Source organism: Rattus norvegicus, chromosome 11 (genome assembly GCF_021556685.1).
Source record: "Rattus norvegicus strain SHRSP/BbbUtx chromosome 11, alternate assembly SHRSP_T2T, whole genome shotgun sequence".
In the NCBI taxonomy this organism is placed as follows: domain Eukaryota; kingdom Metazoa; phylum Chordata; class Mammalia; order Rodentia; family Muridae; genus Rattus; species Rattus norvegicus.
In genome coordinates this window covers 45,040,518-45,052,079 of record NC_141544.1, presented here as the reverse complement: position 1 = coordinate 45,052,079, position 11,562 = coordinate 45,040,518, and positions in this window count along the sequence as shown.

Genomic DNA, 11,562 nt, shown 5'->3' with positions numbered 1-11,562 from the left:
GCACTGAGGTATGGCAGGGCCTGGGGGCGGGACTAGAGAGAACTGATTGTCCTTCATTCCCACAGGGTAAAACCAAGACCCGGGTCGTCCCATAAGACACAACTAAATGCTACATGCAGGGGTGCCTGGAGCCATGGGACTGGCTTCTCTCCTCAGAGACTGTAGCAACATTGCCCCCATTCCCAGCATGCTGTTTCTCAAGTTGATCTTCCGCATGAAACCAGCCAGAGGATGAGGCCAACACCAAGAATTATGGAGCAGAAGCAAGGAAAGGAAAAACCCCAAGGGGCTAACTAAGCATCCCCAAGCCCGTCATCTCCGAGTTTCTCATCAGACCCCGGAACAGAATTCCTGGTAGCCTCAAGTCCCCAGACAGGAGGTGTTGTCAATGAGTGTCCTCAAAGTGGCTAGCCTCGAGTCTTTACCTGCAAGTCTCCTTTTTCGCCCCAGTCATGCGCTCTTCCCAGTGAGCATAGAGCTTTCTGCTGGCAAACCGTCCCCCAACTAGGACTCTTTATTTGTGCATCCTCACAGAAATGAATCCTCCCCATAGGGCTCTGACCCACATCAGTGAGCTCCCTTTTTCTCTCTCGCTCGCACGCATGCACGCACGCACGCACGCACGCACGCACGCACGCACGCACGCTGGCGCATGCGCAGTAGGAAGTTGCTCTCAAACAGGGAGCTGAACCGGAACCCATTCAAGACCATTGTTGCGTCTTTCAGAAGGAAGAGGAAGAGCCGAGAGGACCAGGTAGGGTGTGTAGAGGGGAAATAAACAGAAATGTTCTGCTCTGTTTAAGTTACTTTTCCCTTTGTTACCACAGAAGAGTTGGCAAACACGGACCAGGTACAGCCCGTCATGGTAGAGAGAGGTCATGGTGGCCATGACATGGGGTGGCTGGCCACATGGCATCTATAGTCACAAAGCAGGAAGTGCTCAGCGCTTTCTCCTTCTTACTGATGCATCCTGGTCCTTCAGACCCTGAAACAGTACAACCCACAGTCAAGGTGTCTCTGTCCACCTCAAATAATCCTTTCTAGAAACCTCCTCGTGGGTGTGCTCAGAGGATTGGCTTTCAAGTGATTGGCGATCTTGTCAAGGTGACAATCGATACTAATCATCACAAATTTGGGAATGATTTACAAAAGAGCCCCAGCTCTGGGCAATTTAAAGCATCCATGGTTTGAACTGTGGTGGAGCTGGGGACCTGGGTATTTTTTCCTCCAGTATAACTACTCTTTGCACTGGGGTGCTTGAACCACAGAGGCAGCAGCACCCGTAGGTAAAGTATTCCTCTATGTAATACAGCCCCTGGTGGGAGCTTTGGGACGGCTGAATAAGTGGGTCTCAGATGTCAACAAGGACTTGCTTCTTTCCATTTCTGGTTCTGGTGTGGGTTTTGCATCCAGTCCGGTGTCAAGACCGCTGCAGGAATTCTAAGCATTCGGATAATGATCCCCACCAAGTAAACAACTCCCTTTGCAGTCTATGCCACTCAAACTCTGCTGCCTCAAGATGGATGGGCTCCAAACTGAAAACAGAACCCAAGGCCCCAGCACCATGGATGGCATTTAGGTGCCCAGAGGCATGGGCCAGACCTTGACAAGGCAGACAGCCTGTTCTGAAGTCACCAACTAGGAAACAGGAGACCTGGTATACAGAGTACAGTTCCTGGCATTAAGAAAGCACATGCTCGGGGCTGGGGATTTAGCTCAGTGGTAGAGCGCTTACCTAGGAAGTGCAAGGCCCTGGGTTCGGTCCCCAGCTCCGAAATAATGAACAAAAAAAAAAAAAGAAAGCACATGCCCAGCCCCCGGGAGTTTCAATGCACCCTCTATCCCACATCAGGAGGCAGAGAGCCAAACTTGGGGAGGCTGGTGTGGAGGAAGCCCTAAAAGCATTTCTGTAGTAATGCAAGCCTTGCCCAGAGCACCAGTCCTTTTACATGCCAGAGCTTAAACATAGCAAAGGGAGACTTCAGCCAAGACAACTCATCACTGAGCACCTCCTAGAACCTGATCCTGAGAGTGGTGAGCACAGCAGCAGGCTCGTGAAGAGAAGACAAAAGATAGGCTTGCCTGTGTGTCTAATCTTTCTTTCAAAGATTATGAAGGACTGAGAGCATGTCGTTCAATCAGTAGAGAGCTTCCCAGCATGGATGAAGAAGCCCTGGGTTGATCCCTAGTATCCCATAAAGCAGGAATAGTAGCTTATGTTTCTAATCTCAGCACTTGCGGGCAGTGGGTAGGGGCAGGAAGACCCAGAGCTCAGGTCAGCCTTAACTAGGTAGTGAGTCCTAATGGCGAATGCAGTACATGAGGGATCTTACTCTGGATGACATCTTCACGATGGACATGGAATGCCCGTGAGGACATGAGAGACTGGCCAGACGCCGGCGCATGAAGAATAAGAGCCAAGATGACATGGGGGGCTGAGGTTCACAAAGTGCAGCCCCAAACTGGAAACACACTAACACCAGACTCAAAGGACCCCATCCACCAGTCTGATAAGTGACAGGATGCTCACCATCTGTTTTGACTTTGGGGAATAAAAATAGGAAAGCAGGGGGCTGGGGATTTAGCTCAGTGGTAGAGCGCTTACCTAGGAAGCACAAGGCCCTGGGTTTGGTCCCCAGCTCCGAAAAAAAGAACCAAAAAAAAAAAAAAAAATAGGAAAGCAGCTATCAAAATTCAGGCCAATCTGGATGGAGAATCATTAAATGATGGTGGCATCATTAAAATGGCTGTTACAGTAGCCCCAGGCCGCAGGACGGCTGTGAAAGGTATCTCAGTGGTCCAGTGGGGATTGCTCTAGTAGAGGACCAGAGTTCGATTCCCAGCACTCAAATATGGCGGTTTACAAATACTTGTTACTTGAGTTTTGTGGCATTGTCCCTTCTCTTTGTCCCCAAGTACACCGTCCCCAGTTTAGGCATTTGTGAGTTTCCCCCCCAGTGATTCATTTCCTCATGTTCCTCTCCAGTGTGACATCATGGCAAATCCCCGATCCCTAGGTCTGGAGGCCACTTCTGTAAAATTGATTTGTATTTTCTTCCACCATGACCTTTGGGGATTTCTTGAATACTGAACTGCTTCTTTAAAAAAATGATTCATTTTCTTTTTAGTTGTATGCATTTTGATGAGGCTAAAGAGACATCTAACACAGGGGACTACACACTTAGAGGCAAAGAACGCAGGATGTTGTTAAGGACATTTAAATGTGGAAGGAGAGATCGCAAGAACAGACAAAAAAAAAAACCAAAAAAAACAAAAAACAGCTGAGGCCCTTCACTGTTTAAGAACCAGGTAGAATTCTGCACGTTTTGGAAATGTATGCTTTCTACGAGGAAACTGAGTCAGTGCATGGAGGGCACCATAGGCAAGAGAGATGTGAACACTGAAAGGAGGGAACCAAGTTATGTGAGAGAGTTGTAATAAATGTCTATTTAAAAAAAAAAAACAAAAATAAGTGTTCAAGCTTGGTGTCTGTTGCTCTGATAAAACATTGTGACCCAAAGCAGCTTGGTGTGATGGTGCACCCCTTTAACTCTAGCTCTTTGGATGCAGAGGCAGGAGGATCTCTGTGAGTTCAAGGTCAGCCTGCTCTACATAGCAAGTTCCAAGTCAGCCAAGGCTACACAGTGAGACACTGTCTTAAAAACAAACCAAATAAGCAAGTTGGGGAAAGAATTTATTTGACTTACACTTCTGTGTCCATCCCTGAGGGAGTCAGTGCAGAAACCTGGAAACAGAGAGGAATGCAGAAGCCATATCGGGTACTGTTGGTGAGTTTGTTCTCTGGGCTTAAATCCAGCTTCCTTTCCTATAGGTCCAAGGACCACCCCACCCAGGGTTGGCACCGCCTACAGGGTCTATGCCCGCCCCCAAACAATCAATAATAATAATAATAATAATAATAATAATTTACAATATCTGGCAGGCTTAAGGACCACCCCACCCAGGGTTGGCACCGCCTACACGGGCTATGCCCGCCCCCAAATAATCAATAATAATAATAATAATAATAATTTTAAATTATCTGGAAGGCTTAAGGACCACCCCACCCAGGGTTGGCATCACCCACAGAGGGTAGGTCCGCCCCTAATCATTATTAATAATAATTAAAAATGCCCCCGCAGGCTTCACCACATGCCAATCTATGGAAACGGTTTCCTGTGATGCTCCCTCTTCCCAGACGACCCTAGTTTGTGTAGAGCTGACAAGACAACCAATCAACCCAATGATGAGACTACAAAACGACAGAAACAAAAGGAAAATTAATCCTCAAGGCTTTCCAGCGGGCTGGGGATGTGGCTCAGGTGGCAAGGTGACCGGGAATTCATAAGACCTGGGTTCCACCCCTGACGCGGCATAAGGGCGTGTGGAGCAACACGCCCAAAATTTCAGTACTTGGGAGGCACGGCGGGAGAACCAGAAGTTGCTCGGCTACAAGTTCAGTACATGCGACTCTGTCCAGGACCGTTCGAGAAAGGCTTAGGGCTGGGGAGATGACTCAGCAGTTAAGAGCAGTTGCTGCTCTTCCTTCCAGAGGACCCGATTTAGTTCCCAGCAACCACAGGGTGGCTTGCAACCGTCTGTAGGTCCACTTCCAGGGGAATTAGCGCCCTCTTCTGGCATTTGATGGTGCGTCACGCACATGGTACACACAGGAAAAACATTCAGGTAAAATAAAATTTTTAAATCTTTTTTTTTTTAAGGTTTTATAGAGCAAATGGCAGGAGGGGGGAGGTCTGACAAACTTAACGGAGAGTTGAGTTCTTCTTTTCTGGTGACCACAGAACCACCCTCAACATTGCCGACGAACAGAAGTAGAACAGGAAAGATGCTCTCATGAGAGCATAGAAAGTACATCAAAACTCAGGTCAGGAAACCCAGCATGGGAACGTTCTTATCAGCCACACTTTAGAGAGGAAGCTAATGTCCAGAATTTACAATGTACAGTCTCAATAGAAGAAACACGGGTGGCTAGGCGGCCAGGAAGTCTCCTTTTAGGTTTATTTATTTGTGTGTTTTATGTCTCTCTGCATATACATCTGCACACTGTAAGACAGCATCAGAGAGCTGCGGCCATGTGGGTGCTGGGAATTGAACTGAGCACCATTGGCGGGGAAGCCAGTGCTCTGAAATACTGGGTCATCTCGTCAGTGCCAGACCAGTATGTACATTTAAAGTGTCTCACAGACCTGGACGTGAGGGAAATGCAAATCAAAGCTACTCTGAATGGCCTCCTCACCTCAGCAGAGTTGGGACTCAGTGCTAGGCTTAGGCTAGGCTCAGTGTCGCTCCTTGTTGCTCCAGCTCTTTGGAGGCTCAGGCAGGACGGTCATGATTTTCACTTCAGCCTTGACTACAAAGTGTAGCCCTGACCCCTACAGCAAGGACAGCTGGGGTTGAAGCTCGGCAGCAGGTCATTTGTCTAGTAGGCACCAGGCCCGTGGTGGCATCCTCAATACCAGCCCCTCATGTGCAAACATTTCAAATATAATAATTATAGAAAAAAGACCCTCATAGAACCAGGAATTCAAAGTCAGTTTCTTTGAGACACAAAATACATGACTGCTGCCTAAGGAAAACCAAGAATGAAAAGAGAACAAACAGATAAAATGAGATTTAATGAGTCCCCAGAACTGGTGTAACCACGGAAACCAAACCAATCACGTCAAGGCACTTTGTCCAGTGTTATAGAAATAGGATCTCAAATCTGTAGATGGGAGGGTTTCTGTGCCCTGGAGTTGGGAAGGTCAGCATGGTGCACCGACCCCACGTAGAGAAACAAGGACTGAAAAACATGGCAGCTTTAAACCCGCACACACTGTCTGTGTAAAATGCCTACTTACAATGCAAAAGAGTTTCACTACATTTTATTTCTGTGTGCGTGAGATTGCTATGCTGTGTGTGTGTGTGTGTGTGTGTGTGTGTGTGTGTGTGTGTTCCAGATGTGTGTGAATGAGGGGGCCGGAGGAAGATGTGGAGTAGCTTGGTCTACCTGTCTCCATCTTATTCTTTTGAGACAGGGTCTCTTGGAACCTGGAGTTAGGCTGGTGGCCAGCAAGGTGCCATGATGCTTCTGTGTCCACTCCCACAGTGCTGGGGACATGGGTGCATACAGCCTCCCAAATTGTCTCGTGGGTGCAGTAAGATTAAGATAATTTATCCAGCAAAAGAAAGCCACTTCCCTGTGGAAGCACAGAGTGTGGGGAAGGAACAGGAAGGGGTGGAAAGAGCAGTGCATGATGGGAAATAAAGACCTGCTTCTGTCTGAGGCAGAGTTGTCAGCTACAGAGCAAAACCAAACTTATACCACAATGACAACATCCCAAAGTGTGGGAGAGAAAACACGAACAGAAACTGTCACATTATTAATTAAAAGGTAAGAGAAACTATTGGAAATAGGTTAACAAACCAGGGATACATAACAAAATCCAGGGGAATTGCACATTGAGGTATAATTTGAAAGTTAATAAATGAGAAAATGAAATATAAAGTCATGTGATGTTGCCTTAGCCAAAGTGGAGAGTTTCATCTGTCCTCCCTCAACTCCGTTGATTTGTAGTTTGAAATTAAGTTATTGTGCGCAAACAAGTTTCAGATTCTTCAGTCTTTTATTGAATTGATCATTTATATGATAGAAAATTTCATTTTCTCCTTAATAACATGTCTTGGGAAACACACAGGGTCTTATTGTTTAAGAATTTTGTTTATGTAAAAAGTATCCACCCTTTCAGTCCCTCCAGACTTCTTCCTACCGGCTTCATGTGTTTGACTGTTTTCTACTCAGAGCTGCCAGTGTGTGTGTGGGCGTAGGGTCATGTACTGGAGCACCGGTGGCCTCTGAGGAGCAACGTCCCTGGACAAATGTGCCTCTCCCTTTCCCACTAACAATCACTTGACAATAGCTCTTCAGGCAGGGCGTGGGAGTTCGTGATCATCTCCCCGCTCCTCGCTGGGATTCAGACCGGGTTACGTTCATGCGGCTCTTGTGCATGCTGTCACGAGCGCTGGGCATTTATCTGTACCTACCTGCTCTATAGTCTCCTGTTCTCTGCAAGTTGACTACTTGCGGGTTTCTGGGCTAATTGTCATCTACTGCTAAAGGAAGATTCTCTGATGAAGGCTGAGGGATGCAGTAACCTATGGGTACAACAGTAGCTTAGTTTAATGTTATGTCCACTGAGCAAAGTGATAGTGGTGGGTTCCCTGCTAGGGCCTGTGATCTATCTAGTCACATGTTGTTGGCAAGTTATGCACTTAATGTTGCAGAGTGGGCCTTAAATCCAAAGGGAAGAGTGGTTGGTAGCTGCAGTCCCACTCATGTCACCGTTGCAGTGGGCGTGTCCTGACAAGCTGCTCCATATTGTAGTTCTCGGGCTTCACAGCCCGGTAGAACCAAGGGTCACTTTTCCCCTTCAATACTGTGAATGACATGAAAACTAGACAGTAGGGACGGAACTTCTCGGTCAGCACCAGCTTGTGTGCTCCAGCAATTGGATCATACCATCACATTCTGGAGAGGAAACAAGGACAGACCCAACAACCCAAAGTGTTGTGGTGATTTATGCACTGGCTGTTTCTGTCAACTAGGATTTTGATTTGATAACCTGTGACGTCTAGAAGGACCTTGTCTTTACACACACACACACACACGCGCGCGCGCGCGCGCGCGCGCGCACGCACATGACATGCATGCACACACATACACACATGCACATGCACATGCATATACTCATGCACACATACATGCATGTGCACATGACATGCACACATACACATACACATGCACATGCATGCACATGCACTCACATGCACACATGCACATGCATATACTCATGCACACATGCATGCACGCGCACGCACACACACAGAGGCATGCACATGCGCGCACATGCGCACACACTCATCCTGCAGTGATAGGCTCCCACATGGCTTTCTTTAAGGTGTTTGGTTATTCCCTCCCCACAACCCTTCCTCTACCCTAAACTCCCATCTGCACTCCCCTCCTACTTCGACATTTCCCCACACCACCTGCACCCCATCTCTTCTCATTTGAAAGCCACTCCCTCTGGTCCCTGACCAGTTTTCCCATCTCCAACCTAATCAGATATAATGGAAGATTCACAGCTGGCAACAACATATGAGAGACGGCACATGACATCTGTCTTTCTGTGTCTTAGTTACCTCACTCAGAATGAAGATTTCCGGCTCCATCCACTAACCGGCAAACTTCCGATTTCAGTTTTTCTTAGTAGCTGAGTAACATTCCATTTTGCAAATGTAAGCACTTTCACTACCCAATCTTAGGTTGGTGGGTGTCTATCCTGTTTCCATTTCCTGGCATTTGTGGCTAGACCAGCTGTGAACAGATGAGCAGGTGTCTCCATAGTAGACTATGAAGTCCTTTAGGTATAGTCTTAAGGTGGTATAGTTAGCTATTGTTAAGGTGGTATAGCTAAATCGTGTGTCCGCTTCATTGGTTGTACTGTAGCCCGGCTCGCAGTCCCACCGACAGTGAAAAGGTGTCCCCTTCCCCCATTCCTGTGCCGGCATCTGTTACCGTGTTTTAAATCTGAGTCATTCTGACTGGGGCAAAATAAAATCTTAAAATAATTGTAATTTGCATCTCCCTGATGTCCAAGGACACTTCATACTTTAAACATTAATTATCAGCCCTTCGTATTTCTCTCGTCTGCTTCCGTTTAGTTGCAGCCCAGTTTCTGGGTTGCATGTTTTCTTATGTTCTGGGCTTGTTGCTTTCCGTCCTTTGTGTATTGTAGACATCAACCTTCTGTCAGGTGTATAGTTGATAAAGATTTTTTTTCCCATTCTGAAAGCTGCTTCTGCGTGTGAATGACAGTGTCCTTTGCTGCACAAATTTTTGAGTTTCATGAGATCCGGTTTATCAGTTGTTGACCTTAATGCTGACACCACCAGAGCCATGTTCAGAAAGTACTTCCCTGTGCCAATAACCTGAGAGCAGCACCCACCCTGCCTTCTCTTCTGTCAGACTGGGGATATCAGGTCCTGCATTGAGGTTCTTGATACCTTTGGAGCGGAGCTTGTGAGATGATAGATAAGGATCTACTTCCACTCTGCATGTAGCTGTCCAGATTGGCCAGCACAATTTGTTAACAATACTATATTTTTCTTTTTTTTTTTTTTAAGATTTATTTATTATGTATACAGTGCTGCACCTGCATGTACACGTGCAGGCCAGAAGAGGGCATCAGATCTCATCACAGATGGTTGTGAGCCACCATGTGGTTGCTGGGAATTGAACTCATGACCTCTGGATGAGCAGACAGTGCTCTTAACCTCTGAGCCATCTCTCCAGCCCCCAATACTATATTTTTCTAATGTATAGTTTTGCCTCTTTGTAAAAACTCAAGTGGCTGCCGGAAGTCATACTTATATCTAAGTTCTCAACTGTGTTTCCTGGATCAATTTATCTGATTTTATGCCAGTAACCACGTTGATTTTGTTACTACAGATCTGTAGCATAACTTGAATTCCGACAGTGAAGCCTCTGGCAGTTTTTTGTTTTGGTTTGGGTTTTGTTTGTTTGCTTGTTTGTTTTTTTTAATTGTTCAGGATGTGTGGGCTATCCTTGTTAGCATTCTATCTAAGCTCCACCCCACAGTTACCTAGCAACAGCCAGGTAAGCTCACCCCACCTTTACCTAGCAACAGCCAGGTGTGGCTGACTCACTATAAAAAGGGGCTGCTTGCCCCCTCCTCTCACTCTTGCTCTCTTGCTTCTCACTTTCCTTTACCTTCCGGCCTTCACTCTCTCCATGTGCTCATGGCTAGCCTCTCTCTCTCTCTCTCTCTCTCTCTCTCTCTCTCTCTCTCTCTCTCTCTCTCTCTCTTCTGCCTTTCTCTGCCTCTACTACCTTCTCATCTCCCCTGTGGTTGGTCCCTCAGGAGGAAGGGATGTCTCAGCATGGGCCTGCAGAGGCACCCCCTTTCCCCACCCACATCTCACCACACCTCCATAGAACATATCCCCCCTCTCTTTATCTTTTTATAAGCACATCCATCCTGGGTCTTTTGTGCTTCCAAAGAAAATTTGATATCATTTTTTAAATTTCTATGAAAGAATATTTTCAAATTCTTTTTATTAAAGCAGTATTATCCTGATGCCAAAAACCAAAGACCCAACAAGAAAATGAAATTGTAGAAGTCATTCTGATAAACATAGATGCAAAAGTTCTCAATAAAATACTTGCACACTGAGCTCTTAAACATAGTCCTTCTGAGAAGGACCCACCCACATTAAATCAATATGAAGTAATAATTTATATAGACAGACCCACAGTGTCCACTGAGAGGTAACAATTCAAACATCTCCCAAGTACCAAATTCCCAGTTCCTGATGGTTCAGTACAGACTCTACCAGTCCTTCAAAGAGCTCACATCGACACTTTCCAGACTGTTCTCCATGGTAGCAAAAGAAGAAACATTTCAAATCCACATATTCTTCAGGCAAAATCAGTAAATGCCGTGGTTAATCTACATTGTCGACTTGCCTAAATTTAGAATCCCTTAGAGACACCTCTAGGGGCTTCTGAGAGGGAGTTTCTGGCTTAACATAAAAGGAAAGACCCACCCAGCATCTCAGGAGCTTGAACACCAAGCTGGAGAGAGAGAGAGAGAGAGAGAGAGAGAGAGAGAGAGAGAGAGAGAGAGAGAGAGAGAGAGAAGCACTCATCTCTACCAGCTTCCAGTCTGTAAATACAGTGTAATTAGCCCCCCATGTTCCTTCCACCACGTCTTCTACACAGGATGGACCACATCTGTTCAAACTGTGAACCAAAATGAATCCTTCCTCCCTTACCTTGCTTGTGGTCAGAAACCTTAACCCAATGAGCAAAGGACAAAACGAGAGCTGTAAATGAGTCAGTGGAGGATTAATTTCCCCAGAAATTAAATTTCCCTAGAATTTCCTATACAGCCCCTACAAATTATAAAAAATACAACAAAGGATGAATGAGCCAATAGAAAAGTAGGCTCAAACATGGGCAGGCTGCAGCCCTAACATGGCTCTTAAACATAGGAAAATATGCTCAGTGCCAATCATCAGAAGTATATATACATATACACATACACATACATACATACACATACATACATACACATACACACACAAACACATACACATACATATACATATGCAACATATACATACACATATACACACATACACATACACATACATATACATGCGTGATTTTTTTTTTAAACGAAACTCCAGAACTTTGGAAAGCACCCTTTCTGTCCCGTGTGGAACTGAGGTACTCTCGTACAATGCCACTGAGGATCTGGTTGGGCATCTCCTGCAGAGGGTAGAGCGTGACAACTGTCCCACAGAGATGCATCTGCCCTTTGACTCACCAGTTACCCTGCGCAAAAACAAAATCCTGGACCTTGTGAAGAAGGGCAGAGCGATCCACAGAAGCAGAGGTTAAACACAACAGGGACCATGCATACTTGTAGGGAACTGCCTGGGCACGTGCATGCTGGAGAGTAAAGAAAATACAATAAA